This window comes from Pyrus communis, chromosome 17 (assembly GCF_963583255.1).
Source record: "Pyrus communis chromosome 17, drPyrComm1.1, whole genome shotgun sequence".
NCBI classification, from domain to species: Eukaryota; Viridiplantae; Streptophyta; class Magnoliopsida; order Rosales; family Rosaceae; genus Pyrus; species Pyrus communis.
In genome coordinates, this window is record NC_084819.1 from 468,558 (window position 1) to 481,730 (window position 13,173).

Here is a 13,173-nt window from a genome sequence, read left to right on the forward strand (position 1 = left end):
ATGACACAAGATATGCTGAAGTAAGATGTAGAGCTGGAGGACGTTTCATTTTGTGTGGATTAAAAACAATAAATTATAAAGTGGTGATATCTTATCTTTTGTTTCTCGAGTGAGTTATGCAATCTTTTCTTAAACCCTCGATGAACTTGGCATAAATTGAAATGCTAAGGCAACTTTTAAAGTGGGATTCTTCATAGATTTTTTGTTATCTTATGTTTTTTGCCCAATGTTTATAACGTTAGAACGAGAATTGTACTAAAAACATGAAGTGACAGAAAGTTGGTGAAAAGTCTTACTTTTGAGAGCATTTTCTCAAATTTTCCTCTTAAATCTTTTTTCTTGTTTTTATTTTTCCTTGCTATGAGGATCTTGGGATTCTCCAATAACATCTGTTCATCGTACATCGTGCGATTAGAAATCATTGTAATTTTTTTAATTTAAAATTGAATTGAAACAGTACATGATAAAAACTGATCGTACAATGTACGATGAATAGATGTGATTGAGATCCTAACAAAGAGAATCCGGCAAGAATCATTTAATAAAGAGGATCCGACGAGGATCCTCTCCCTTTTCCTTGCTCTGCTTTAATATTTGGGTTTGGGACTGATTCTGTTTAATGTCGTGACGTAAATGATATCATCTCATTTGTTTTCTTTTGTATAATAATATGTAATTGGGTCTGCAAAAAGAGGTTTATGTTGTAAAATCGACGGTGTGTGCAGTGGAATAAATAAAATAAGACACAAAATTTACGAGGTTCCTCTACAGTCAGTGTGACTGGAGTACGTCCTCAAAGCAGCGATGGTGCTTTCATTATAAATTAGAATAATAGAAGTACAAAAGTAACTTTCTCTATTATCTCATCTCCTCTTCGTCTCTTTTCTCTCTGCCTCTTCCGTGATGCTTCTATCATCATTCGTATCTCTCCTTATTCACCTCTCATTCATTTTATAAGCAAAGAGAATACTATTCACTTTACAAATTTTCTACAAATGAATAGTAAAAATACTGGGCATAAATAGTAACAAACATTCATGTAGGCCCTCCGCATATCATTCATAACATTCCCTCTTGGATGGTCACAAGTCTTCGAGTGACTTGTTAAAATTTTGATCTGTTTTGGATGCTCCTCTTGATGAGTATCTCCCTCTGATTTCAAATCATTTAGGCTGATCGTTTATCATTCTGCTTTCGCAAGAAGAGTTGTCGAAAGAGGTGATTTACTTGTTAACTTTCCACAGGTTTGTTCTTGAACTGGGTTGGAGGGCCTTCTGCTAGACTTCCTCCAAATGTTTGAATTTACTACTTTTATCTGGAGCTGAATTTGATTCAAGGGTGGTGAACACTTGATCTTGAATTGGACTTGTGATTTCTTCAAGGGTCGTCTAAGCTTGATCTTGAATGAAATTGGACCATAAGGAACTTCATGTGGCAAGTAATCTTTGGCTTTGTCGGGATGAATCATCACGTCTTTGTTGCACTTGTCTCCACATGCTTCAATGTATCATTTTTACTTGCCTTATCTGTTCTCCTTGTATAAGTGGTATTTTCCCTGGTTTTCCTCCATGCATGTGTGATATCTTCTCTTGTAGTATTTGTTCATTGATGTTGGAGTGGAATGCAAACCTTGCATTTGAATGGTCCTTCACTTCTTGGTGATTCATCTATGCGTGGTAGCTTCAGTGTAAGAGCCAACAACGAACCAATTATTCTGCGATGTTGATGACTTAAGACCCAGCTCCATCAACAGTTGAAGATGAGTACTTGAGAGCAATTCTAGGTAAGCAATCAGGAAAGGTTCCAAGCAGTCGGTTCCTTACCGAAAGTTTGAGTGGAGGTTCCCACATATTGCTTTCTTTATCCTTATCTTTGCAGGTAAGAACAAAGACAAAGGAAAAGACAGAAAGTTTGCATGATATGAGATAATCTTGCTCTTGTCCCTGATGATATGAGATAATCTTGCTCTGGTGTGACTCGTTTTGAAGAGGTATTCTTGGAGAGGAAGAAAACTGGGTATTTCGAGATGCTTTGTTGAAGATGCATTCTCGGAGATGAGGAAGAGTTAGGTATTCTTGCAAGTCTGCCTTGTTATGGAGAATGAAGGTTGACATATATAGAAATTTTTCAATAGCAAGTAGTGATGTTGTGCCTTTACTCTTGTCAACAGCTGTGGTGTAATTAGAATAGTAAGATTTACGCGTTTTCAACTTTGTCAGAGATCTTTGACAAAGTTGCACGTGATATCCAAAAGGCTGAGATTGCGTTTGAAAAGTACCAACATACTTTATTCAGGAAAATCTAGCTTTTGAAATTCGAATAGCGGTGCTTCTTCGATCGTTGAACAAGTGGCTTTGTTGCCTCTTCTTTTATAAAGACATCAATTGTGTTCAAGAGTATGCTCAGAAAGTTGTTGCCTGTAGAAATTTTCCCCTTCTTGCACTTCTGAGATTTTATTTGACCTCCTTTTTCCTTCATCATTTCTGAAAATGGCTTGTCCATCTAACATTTGCTTAGATTTGAGTCTTATGAGTGACACAGACGAGCAGCGTCATGATAATATATGGCGCACGTCCTTCTTATCTTCTAATGGTCATCTTATGGTTGGGGACTCTGTGATAAAGAATAACATTACCGCTACAGTGGTAGCTAGGAATCTTCTCAATCCAAAGGATAACAGAATCCTTTCAAAACGGTCTGATGAGTCGGTTGTTCAAGACTCATTGGCTCTCAGTGTTCAATGTGCGGGCTCTGTATCCAATATGGGCGAATATTTACTTGCTCAAACTCGTCAAGTTGAATCATTGATGCTGAGATGGCAAGTCTTAAGCAATAGATCAGATGGCTCAAGTACGAGAATAGAGTGTTACACGTACTTGCAAATAATTACTCGACGAGCAGGAAAAGAAAGCTCGACCAGCTACAGGAATCCTAAAGTTGGATTCAAAGTGATCACCAAAGGTTCGTTGCTAGATTCTGAAGGCAATTGACGCCTTCTCCTTTTGGTGTTTTGCCAAGTACTGGGGTGCTACATGATCAATCTCCAGTGTCTTTCCCTTCTGGGGTACTGTCGAGTACTTAGGGTTCACATGAGCAACCTTTGTGAAGGTTTCATCTTGTTTGTTTGTTTTAACTCATGTATATGCACATATCTGTAATTTCTCAGAAATATTAATAGATAAGTTTTATTTCATTCAATGTATTGTGCCAAATACAATAAAGTATATACTTCACGAAGATGTGGTACTTCTGGACCAAATATCAATTTATCTTTACCCTCACAAAGATAAATAATCGTTCTTAGTGTCTACATCATTTGAGTCTTCAACTCATAATTTTCAATCCATATGATTCTTTAATATCATAAACAGCATGGATAAGATTCGTATTGGCATATTGTTCAATCTGTAGTTCGTGACAATATTTCTCTCAACACTTTATAATCTTTCTAGACTATTTAGGAGTCCCAATTTAATATCATCAACTCTTGCAAAAGATTTTAGTATGTTGCAACAATATCATAATGAAAGTACTCACTAAGAAAATTTATACCATCCATTGACATTGAGTACATATTTTATGCTTTACCATTCTGAGGCTTACTTTAAGCAATTTGAATCCTTTAGGGATTTTCTACACTTCATGACATATTTTTCTTTGGAATTTATACAGAGCAATTTGCTCCCATGTATACTTGAGGGATTTACTTATGGAGATATAATGTGGGACGACTCACAACCCTTCGTATATAATTCTCCATTTTTGGCCAATAATTTTGTTGACGGAAAAAGAACGGGACTCAATATCAACACAGTTTATTGATGAATTTAGTAGTTACTTGTAGAAACCAAAATTACCATTGGTTATCATCAATCCGTGATCCCATATTCTCATGTGCATGCGTATACATAAAAGCTTTTCATTTCTTTTTGGATATCCATTGCCTCTTCAAGGGCATTACACTGTCTCTTCTAAGATAGTCATAATTTAGAGAATTCGGATCATAACCTCTTCTTGAGTATTATAGAGTTTGGAACCTATACGTCTATCATGCTTCATGCATGAGACATCAACATTCCCATGTCCACGGATTATCCTTTTTGGGACATATATCCATGCAACGACTGTCATACTTCTGGCATGTAACAGTTATGCTTCGGGAATGCAATAGTTCAGTACTGCCATATTCTTCTTCTTTCAAATGACTAAAATTTTGAGTTTGAAGGTCTGCCACGCTTCAGGCGTGCAACAGATAAATCATTTACTGCCTCATTATATTGTCCAACAGGGACATTAATTCTTGTAGGCACATTTGCAGCAAGTATATGTGATTTCATCATCTTTGTTGCATCATTAAATGCATACGGCATTTGATTTGCATATCGTTGCATCATTCAACTATTCTCACTTCGTTTTTATATTAATTGCTTCATGAATCAAAATAAAACAAATTCTCTTCGTTCTTCTGGAACGGTCTTTTTTCATCATTCTTCTGGAATGATATTTTCTCATCATTCTTCTGGAACGAAGTTATTTTCTCCCCCAAACGGCGAGAAAATTGTCTTATCAAAATAATAGTCCGCAAACCACATGATAAACATATCCCCAATCAAGGGTTCTAAATATTGAATGATGGATGGTGTTCAACATCAATGCCCAATTGGCGATGATGCCTCATTTCAGTACGTTGTGGCAGTGCAATGAACACATAGATAACACAACAAAAAACTCGTAAATGTGTAATGTTTGGCTGGTCCTCAAACACGAGTTGTACTGAGAAGTATTGATGGTTGGTAACAAATTTCAACCGAACTAATATTGCATCATGTAAAATGACATGTCCCCATGTAGAAACTTGGCAATTTCATTTTCATGAGCAGAGCACTGGTAATCAATTTCATTCGCTTAATAAATACTTCTGCTAAACTATTTTGAGTATGAATATAAGAAACTTCTAATCCTTATTTAATAGTATTTAGACTGAGACTCTTATGGCTTTTATTACAATTAAGTTGAGGTACTATGACACTTCAAACTTACTGTACTCATCAATGAACTTCAAGTCCTGATCTTTTTGTATGATGGAACTTCAGGTCCAATTATTTTTATATGATGAGGATCAAGAAATTGCAGGTTCTGATTTGATCAAGAAACTTCGGGTCCTTTATATACTCATTGTAACAAAAGAAGTATAAGGAATAAATTAAAGCAATAGGCGGTAATTCCAGCCATAGTGAATAAATTGTATATAAGTAAATAAAGCTTGTGACAAGGGCTTTAATTCAGCACCATTCACATAAATCAAAACTTAAAGCAGTTGGCGGTAAAACTGTCTATGGTAAATAAATTGCTTTAAAGTAAATAGAACTTATGACCATTCACATAAATAAATACATATATATTTTCTTCTTTCTTTTCAAATGGTGTAACACTATCTAAAATGAAAAAAGCAGAATGATGCATCTGCACCATTTGAATGAAAAATAATAATGGGGCCAAAGTTTTTGAAATGTTGCAACATGTGAATGAATTTTCTTATTCATTCACATGTTGCAACATTTCAAAAACTTTGGCCTCATTATTATTTTTCATTCAAATGGTGCAGATGCATCATTCTGCTTTTTTCATTTTTTAAATTTTTAAATTTTTTATTACTTGTGTTTTCAAATGGTGCCGTGCATTATTGCCTTTTTTAGATGGTGCCATGCATATTCCATAAACTTCCCTTTTTTTCTTTCTTTGTCTGTCTCTACCAATCTCGAAACCCAGGACCAGCTAGGTTGTTGTGGAGGTCACACAAAACTAATTCAATCCAAAAAGGCTACCAGAGACTGACGTTGTTCTTTCATGGTCTAGAGAACATGGCATCGCAAAGCAAGAACCTCATTACAGAGACATAGATGATAGTGGGGTTGACGGAGGCACAAGAGAGGGAGGCCTGTGTGGAGTCATTCTTGCCATCACCATCTCAAACAACCGAGTATTCATGATGAGATTCTTCTGGATCTCTGGAAACCAGTTATCAGGTACGAGTCTTCTTATCTCGTGATGACTACAGGTCATTGTAAATTTCAATTCTTACCGGAATTCGGTGGGGTGCTTCTGGTGCGGTGGGAGAGACGAAAAATGGACATAGCTTTGCTTGTTTTGTTGTACCCTTGTTTGTCTGTAAAATCTCTCCATCTCTCTTGTTCACAAGAAAGATACGAGGTTGCAGGTCTAGCAGGGATAAGGATCAGCACATCAATAGTTAGAGTGATAAAAAGAAAAGTTAATAAAAGAAAGGTTGATGGATTTTTGGGACAAGATGATCTTCCCTGTTTGCCTTGTCTAGCTTGCCCTCTCTACCATGTGATTTTTCTGGTGCTCATTCTCAGAGCTAAACTGCTCCTAGTTCCTCAAGTTCGACTTGTGTTTATCCGAATTTATGGCGTTATACTTTCCACTGACATGAGAGCATCTCGTGTTGATAATGTGTTATAAAATCGACGGTGTGTGTAGTGGAATAAATAAAACAAGACACATAATTTACGAGATTCCTCTACAGTCAATGTGACTGGAGTACGTCCTCGGGGCAGTGGTGGTGCTTTCATTATAAATTAGAATAATAGAAGTACAAAAGTAACTCTCTCTATTATCTCCTATCCTCTTCCTCTCTTTTCTCTCTTCCTCTTCTGTGCTGCTTCTATCCTCATTCGTATCTCTCATCCTTCTTCACCTCTCATTCATTTTATAAGCAAAGAGAATACTATTCACTTTACAAATTTTCCACAAATGAATAGTGAAAATACTGTGCATAAATAGTAACAAAACATTCATGTGGGCCATCCATATATCATTCACAATAGTTTATATACATGTGAGTTGGGATTAGTGGAAGATTCCAAGGAGCACGTGACGGTTCACGTGTGGGTTGTACAATCAGTAACCCGTGATTATGCAAGAAAATTCATAGGATTTGTGAGTAGCATTATTGTTTGTTGAGGAATTGACGTTTTTCGATTTTTGGTATCAGGTAATATTATGTATGTTATGACCCGTTTTCTTTTCTGATAAATATAAATAATTAAATTTTCAAGTAATGATATTCATATTATGTTTTTATACCACATTTTTATGTCATCTTAGGTGGCATCTGATGTGGATAACCACAGCATTTGAAAAATTTGCAAAACCCAAGGAAGGAGAAAGATTCCTCGTATATCATAATCATTATTTAATTAACTAGTTTTTCTTAATTATTAGTTTATTAAATAATAAACTAAATTTAAAAATCTGATTAATTCAAATGATGTAGCTGTTCACATCAAATGTCATATAATATGGTATGAAAATACGGTACAAAAACAAAGTATGAATAGCATTACTCTAAATTTTCTCTAATTTAATAGGTTAATTGTAAAAATAACCTTTAAATGACGATTAAGAAAGCAAACAACTTTCATTATTAGGTGGATGCAAGTATTTTTTTCAAAAATAACCCAAAAAAAGAGGAAATTATGAGGAGAAGCAAAACCTGCATAGACTTATTGCTAATGTTAGCAGAACTAAACGTGCAGATTATATTTTATAAACTAAATAATTCAAAATTTAATAATTTAATTATTAATTTAATATTGATCAATATACTTATTTTTAAATAATAACACATTATTTAGTTTATAAATTTAATTTACATAGCACTACGCAAGGCTTATTTATTAGGGATCAGGATCCTCTCGTGAGCGAAAGATGAGGATTCTCCTGACCAAGTCCATCGGACCGTTGGAATTTTACCTAACGGCTACAATTATTATAACTTTTAAAGAAGCCTCTTATTTATAACTGTTGGATAAAATTTTAACTGTCTAATGGATTTGACTAAAAGAATTCTCACCATTTGTTCAGGAGAGGATTCTGATCCATTTATTAGGAGCCTGCGGCAGCGGAGGCTTTCCCAACGCTGTCACGTGAGGTACGGCTATCATTCATCATTGGCAGCTTTTCCTTTCGCACGTTTGGGTTTGTACGGCCCGTTGCTGAAAACGAGGTGATAAAATAAAACTTGTGATATCATATTGTATGTCACTTAACTAAGAAATTAAAATAAAACCATGGCAATTTATTAAGAGATGATTTTAAATTTTTTTAGCTTCTCGTACCTATTTTTTTGGTTAGTTACGGTATTAGCGAAGCCAACTTTTCATGTAAATGTAATCAACACAGACTCTAGTATATAAATTCTGGTTGGCTAGAGCAGTTTGCTATTCTTTTTGCATTGAATTTTTTGTTTTAATTTTTACATAGTTTTAATGAATTAGTGTAAATTATCTTATTGTTTAAGCATTTTTTTTTTGTGTGCACATCTTAATCATTTGTTAGATTACATGTTTTTAAAACTCCAACGTATAATACTCCAACGTATAATAGACATATATACATAATTTTCATGTTTAATACACGTTATTTCACACATTTTCAATAATACATAACATTTTTACGTATTTTATGCGTTTTTATCATATTAATAACAAATATTAAAAACTAAACAAGGCCAATTTTTTAGAAAAGTTGTCGAAGTATACACATACGTATTTTTCACGTACTATATATATTTGTTTTGTATTTTACTAACCATAGTTGCAAGGAAAGATTTTGATTTTTGTGTCGTTAGAAAGGATTGCCATGCAGTTTTAGATCGAGAAAGGCAAAGTGCAGGTCATTCAGTTCATAAGAATCTCTTTACAGTGTCGACTTTAAGAGGTAGCAACTTGTGTCATTGCACAAGACCCCCACCTCCAACGGGCCCCCAACTTTTGACTGATATATGGTCAGATTAATTGAGTGAGGATTCTCGCGGCATCCTGATTGTGAGGATTTCGAGGATCTTCAAATTACATATGTTTATCGTACATTGTGCGGTTAGAAATTATTATAAACATTTTTATTTAAAATTGAATATAAACAGTACCTAACGAAAATTGATTACACGATATACGATGAATGGATGTGATTGAAGGATCCCTAAGATCCTCACAAAGAGAATCCGGTGAGAATCCTCTGATTAATTAACTTTACGATTTGAATACTTTATTTCTTGCTTAGGTTGAGAGAATGGAGTAAGAGATAAAGAGATAAAGAGCTTAAGGAAAGAATATGTGGATTTTCTATTTCAAATTTTTAATATCATTTGTTGATAAAAATCTGCCGTTGAATTTAGTGCTTTACTATATTATTCATCATTTTCTTTTGTAGGAAGGAAAGATTATTATATTTTAAATATTAAAATTGAAAAAAAAAACCTATATGAGTCAAATCTCATATTATGAAAGAGAGGAAAAAGTTGAAAATCGAGTGCGTGAACAAACAATCAAACTATGATTACCATACTTAATCAATTGAAAACAAATAAACACTACATAATTGCGAAGAAGACTTCATAATGCGAAGAGATTACATCTTGACAAACTTATATCCAACTAAATTACAAAACACTATATTTATAAAGAATTAAACCTAATCTTAATATCCAAATCCTTAACTTACAAGAAAACATTAAGACACTAATACTAAATTACCCTTACACTAGTGTAGAAATTATCGTTTGTTTAGGTATTCCTCTTCATTTGTAAGTGAGAGGTTTTAGGTTCAATTCTCGCCAAAGGCGAATTTAAACCACATTATTACTAACTCATTGTGAGGCTTAGCCTACTCCCCCACCCTTGGGTTAAGACCTTAAATTTGTAACCCAAAAAATTTAGGTTTTACCCAGAAACAGTTTTTGACACACCCCAATCTAGATCAGGGCATGCTGGCCGTCACGCGGAAGTGACGTAACCATGTGCACAGTGCGGAAGCTAATAAAATAGTAATGTAAATAGTACGAATAAATAAAACTAGCTTACATAAGATAATAGAAACAAGTGCTAGCGTAAGTGAAACATAAGTTCAGAGCATAAAGCCTAAAGCAGTCCAAAAGAAAATGACGCAACGACAGTACACCCGAAGGTGGCCCTACGCTGGTGATCGTCTGTCAGAAATGCCGGTAAGCCCTCTGGGTAACCACCAAACCTGCTAATCAACTAGAACCTGGAGGGGCGCAAAACAAAAGCGTGAGTGGGCAAAAACAAAGCTTTTAAAAACCATTTAATAAATAACTTCTAACCCCTCGCCGTAAAACCTGTATACTTCCCAGAAAATAAACATATATATATATATATATATACCAATTATGCTCAAGAATATGCCATGTCAGAACCTCAGAATGACATATAATCTGGCAGCCGGAGTCACCTAACGTGACCTGTACGGCTGCATCTAGAGCTCAAATCTCAATCTCACTGACTAGACCTGCACACGAGTCGGAACCACCTAAAGTGGTCTGTACGACAGGCCTGGGTGTAACATATAAACGCTCTAGTGCTACGATCACGTGAAGGCTGTGCGAGTAATCGCGGGTCACCTACGAGTCGGAACCATCTAAAGTGGTCTGTACGACAGGACTGTGTACCTAACTTGGATCCAAGCTGAGCGTGTGGTGCGGGAAGTGAACATCACATGAAGGACTGTGCCCTACGCTGGGCGGGAGCACCAACACCGGAGGTGCAGGTTATGAGCTCTCTATGTATCTCGAATCACTACTGAACGTAAATATAAATCATTACTCACCTGACACTTACCTGTGCGTCCGCAGCACCAATACATACACATATATATATATATATATATATATATATATATATAAACGACTAATAATGCAACTAACAATGCATAAACAACGATGATATAATGCATGGCATTAAATGAATAAACATTTCAATCAATTTCTGGGAAAATATATGTATATAGGTATATACGGAAAACCAAAAGCCCACTCACTGGTATGTGGAAGGGTCGTAGCCCCCCTGCCTCGAGTGACCGCGCTCGTCCTCGGGATAAGTATCACCTATATGCGAAACAACTACAAAAACGTTAATTTTAAAGCGCATAACCAATCTTTAGAAATAACTTCTCATACAATGCTCAAATGGGGTGTATGAATACACCAATGTGATCTACTCAACCTCAGGAACATCCCCATATTTTTAAAATAATTTTTCACCGTCGCACGAGCCCCCACGCGCCGGCCACGCGCAGGCATGTGCCTGGCACACTGACGGCGTCAACTGACGCCGTTAGGAATATTCCGTCAACGGCATCAGGAATATTCCGTTAGACTTGACGGAATATTCCGTCGTCTTCTCCGGCGCCGGAAAATCGGGAATTTTTCGAACTTTGATATCTTCTTCGTTTTTCAACCAAATTTCACAAAATTGGTACCAAAATGAAGCTTAGAACTAGAGGAACACAATCATACCACTTTCAAGGGCTAAAATCCACGAAATATCACCTGGAAAATCGCCCCAACTTCGGCCAACCTCGAAACTCGTGATCCCGACGTCCAAAACCTTCAAACGAACCACCACGAGCCTCCTAGGGACCTTACCAAGCTACCTACAAGCTTGAAATTCCCTAAAACGTGAGAAATCACGTGTGCATGAATAGTACCCAAAATCGGGCATCGTGAGTTCGACGTGAAAACGAAGGTATTCTTACCTGAAATGGGTATGGTTGGACTCCTACAAGCCTCACGAGTCTGAATATATGCTTGGATTCTTCGATCTGTGAAGGTTTGATGGGTGTGTGGGTGTGTCCGTACGTTTCAAAGGAAATGGGAAGGGAATGGGGACTCGGGACAGATGCAGGGAAAGGGAGAAAACAGTGAGGGAAATGTGTGGTCCACCATTAGCCAGCATTCAACCAAAAATAACCACAAAACGTAAAGAAAACGAACTAGGGGCAATTTTGTCTTTTCACACGTACGTTGTAATATTTTTGGGACGGGCTGTCACAGTTTTTCTTCCCCAACTCTTTTGGGTAAATTTTTAGCCTGATATTGTTAAAGGATTAATTTAGGATAATTTTTTCTTAAAGTAACTTTTTTTAAGAAAAAAATTATGCAGACTATCATAATTTAATTTTATGAACATTTTAACTTAAAAAGATTTAGATTCTAATAATTATTGAAAAATCACTAAACCGACACCATGAAACTCGTGGAACACTATGAAAGAATATGAAACACATAAAATAAATTTTTTTAAATTACTTTAGCTGTTGGATTGAAATTTAGACCGTTAGATCCTTTTTTTTTTTTTTTTTACCATTAGATTTGACCATATTAGATAATATTAGATGATAACCGTTGGATTCAATGAATTTACATATATAAAATTTGAAAAAAATACATATATATGGTGGGCCAACCTCACAAACCCAAGAGAAATCCTAGAGCAAGTTGAGGTTAGTTTAGAACCTAAAATTTGAGTTTTAGTTCAACGGTTAGGTCTTAGGTAGATAATATCGTTTGTTAAAAAAAAAAAAAAAAAAACTAATTAACTTTTCAAAGAGAGAGATTCTAAACTGATGAGGTCTTTTAAGTCAAAGACCTTGATTAAAAATTAAAAATCAACAACATTTTAGTTAAAAAAATTAGTAGTTAAAGACCGAAACCTAATTTTCTCATAATAATTTCTTAGATCTAAATTATAATTCGCATTCTCTGATTCTTAAAAGTAAGTCTTAGACAAACAAAAACAGTAGAACCCGAAAAAGATTTTCAGCAACTTGCAACCCTAGTTCTCTTTCATTTAGCCTTGAGGTTGAACGTGCTACATGTTTTGTTCCAATCTCATTCTTTTCCATCACAAGATCTTGCTAATTTACTGGGTATTAAAAAGCATAATCTGTCTTTTCTAACAACAAAAAACAAACTACTATGGCTAGCTAGCTACTACAAAGTAAGGCATCTCGCACTTGACACTGTGCTTCATGCATGCATGTTGACGATTACAGCTCTAGTTCATCTCCCTAACTCATAATCCTTTATAAGGAAATGATTTCCGCACATTCTTATTTTCTATTTCTGCACACGTTGGTGTATGAAAATTACTTCCGTTTTAAAATTTGTAGATAACAATATATATGAACTTCCAACCATAGGAAAAGAGAACAAGAGATGAAATTTAGGTTAACCTATTCATCATATATAGCCCAAGCTTGTTCACATTAATTAAGGAACTTTTTAGCTTACATTTGTTCATTATTCACATTAGACGTACTACCTGATTACCCTGTATTTATGTTTTTTTTTTT

The 13,173-nt window shown here is 35.3% G+C and overlaps 1 protein-coding gene across 1 annotated transcript in view; it reads right to left on the reverse strand.

The window, feature by feature from the left end:
* LOC137723592 (uncharacterized) overlaps nt 1–550 on the reverse strand; it is a 32,375-nt gene extending 31,825 nt beyond the window's left edge. Inside the window, exon 1 of the mRNA XM_068462789.1 lies at nt 546–550. The gene's annotated coding sequence lies outside the window, so the exon portion shown is untranslated. The remainder of the gene's footprint in view (nt 1–545) is intronic.
* Nucleotides 551–13,173: the final 12,623 nt, after the last annotated feature.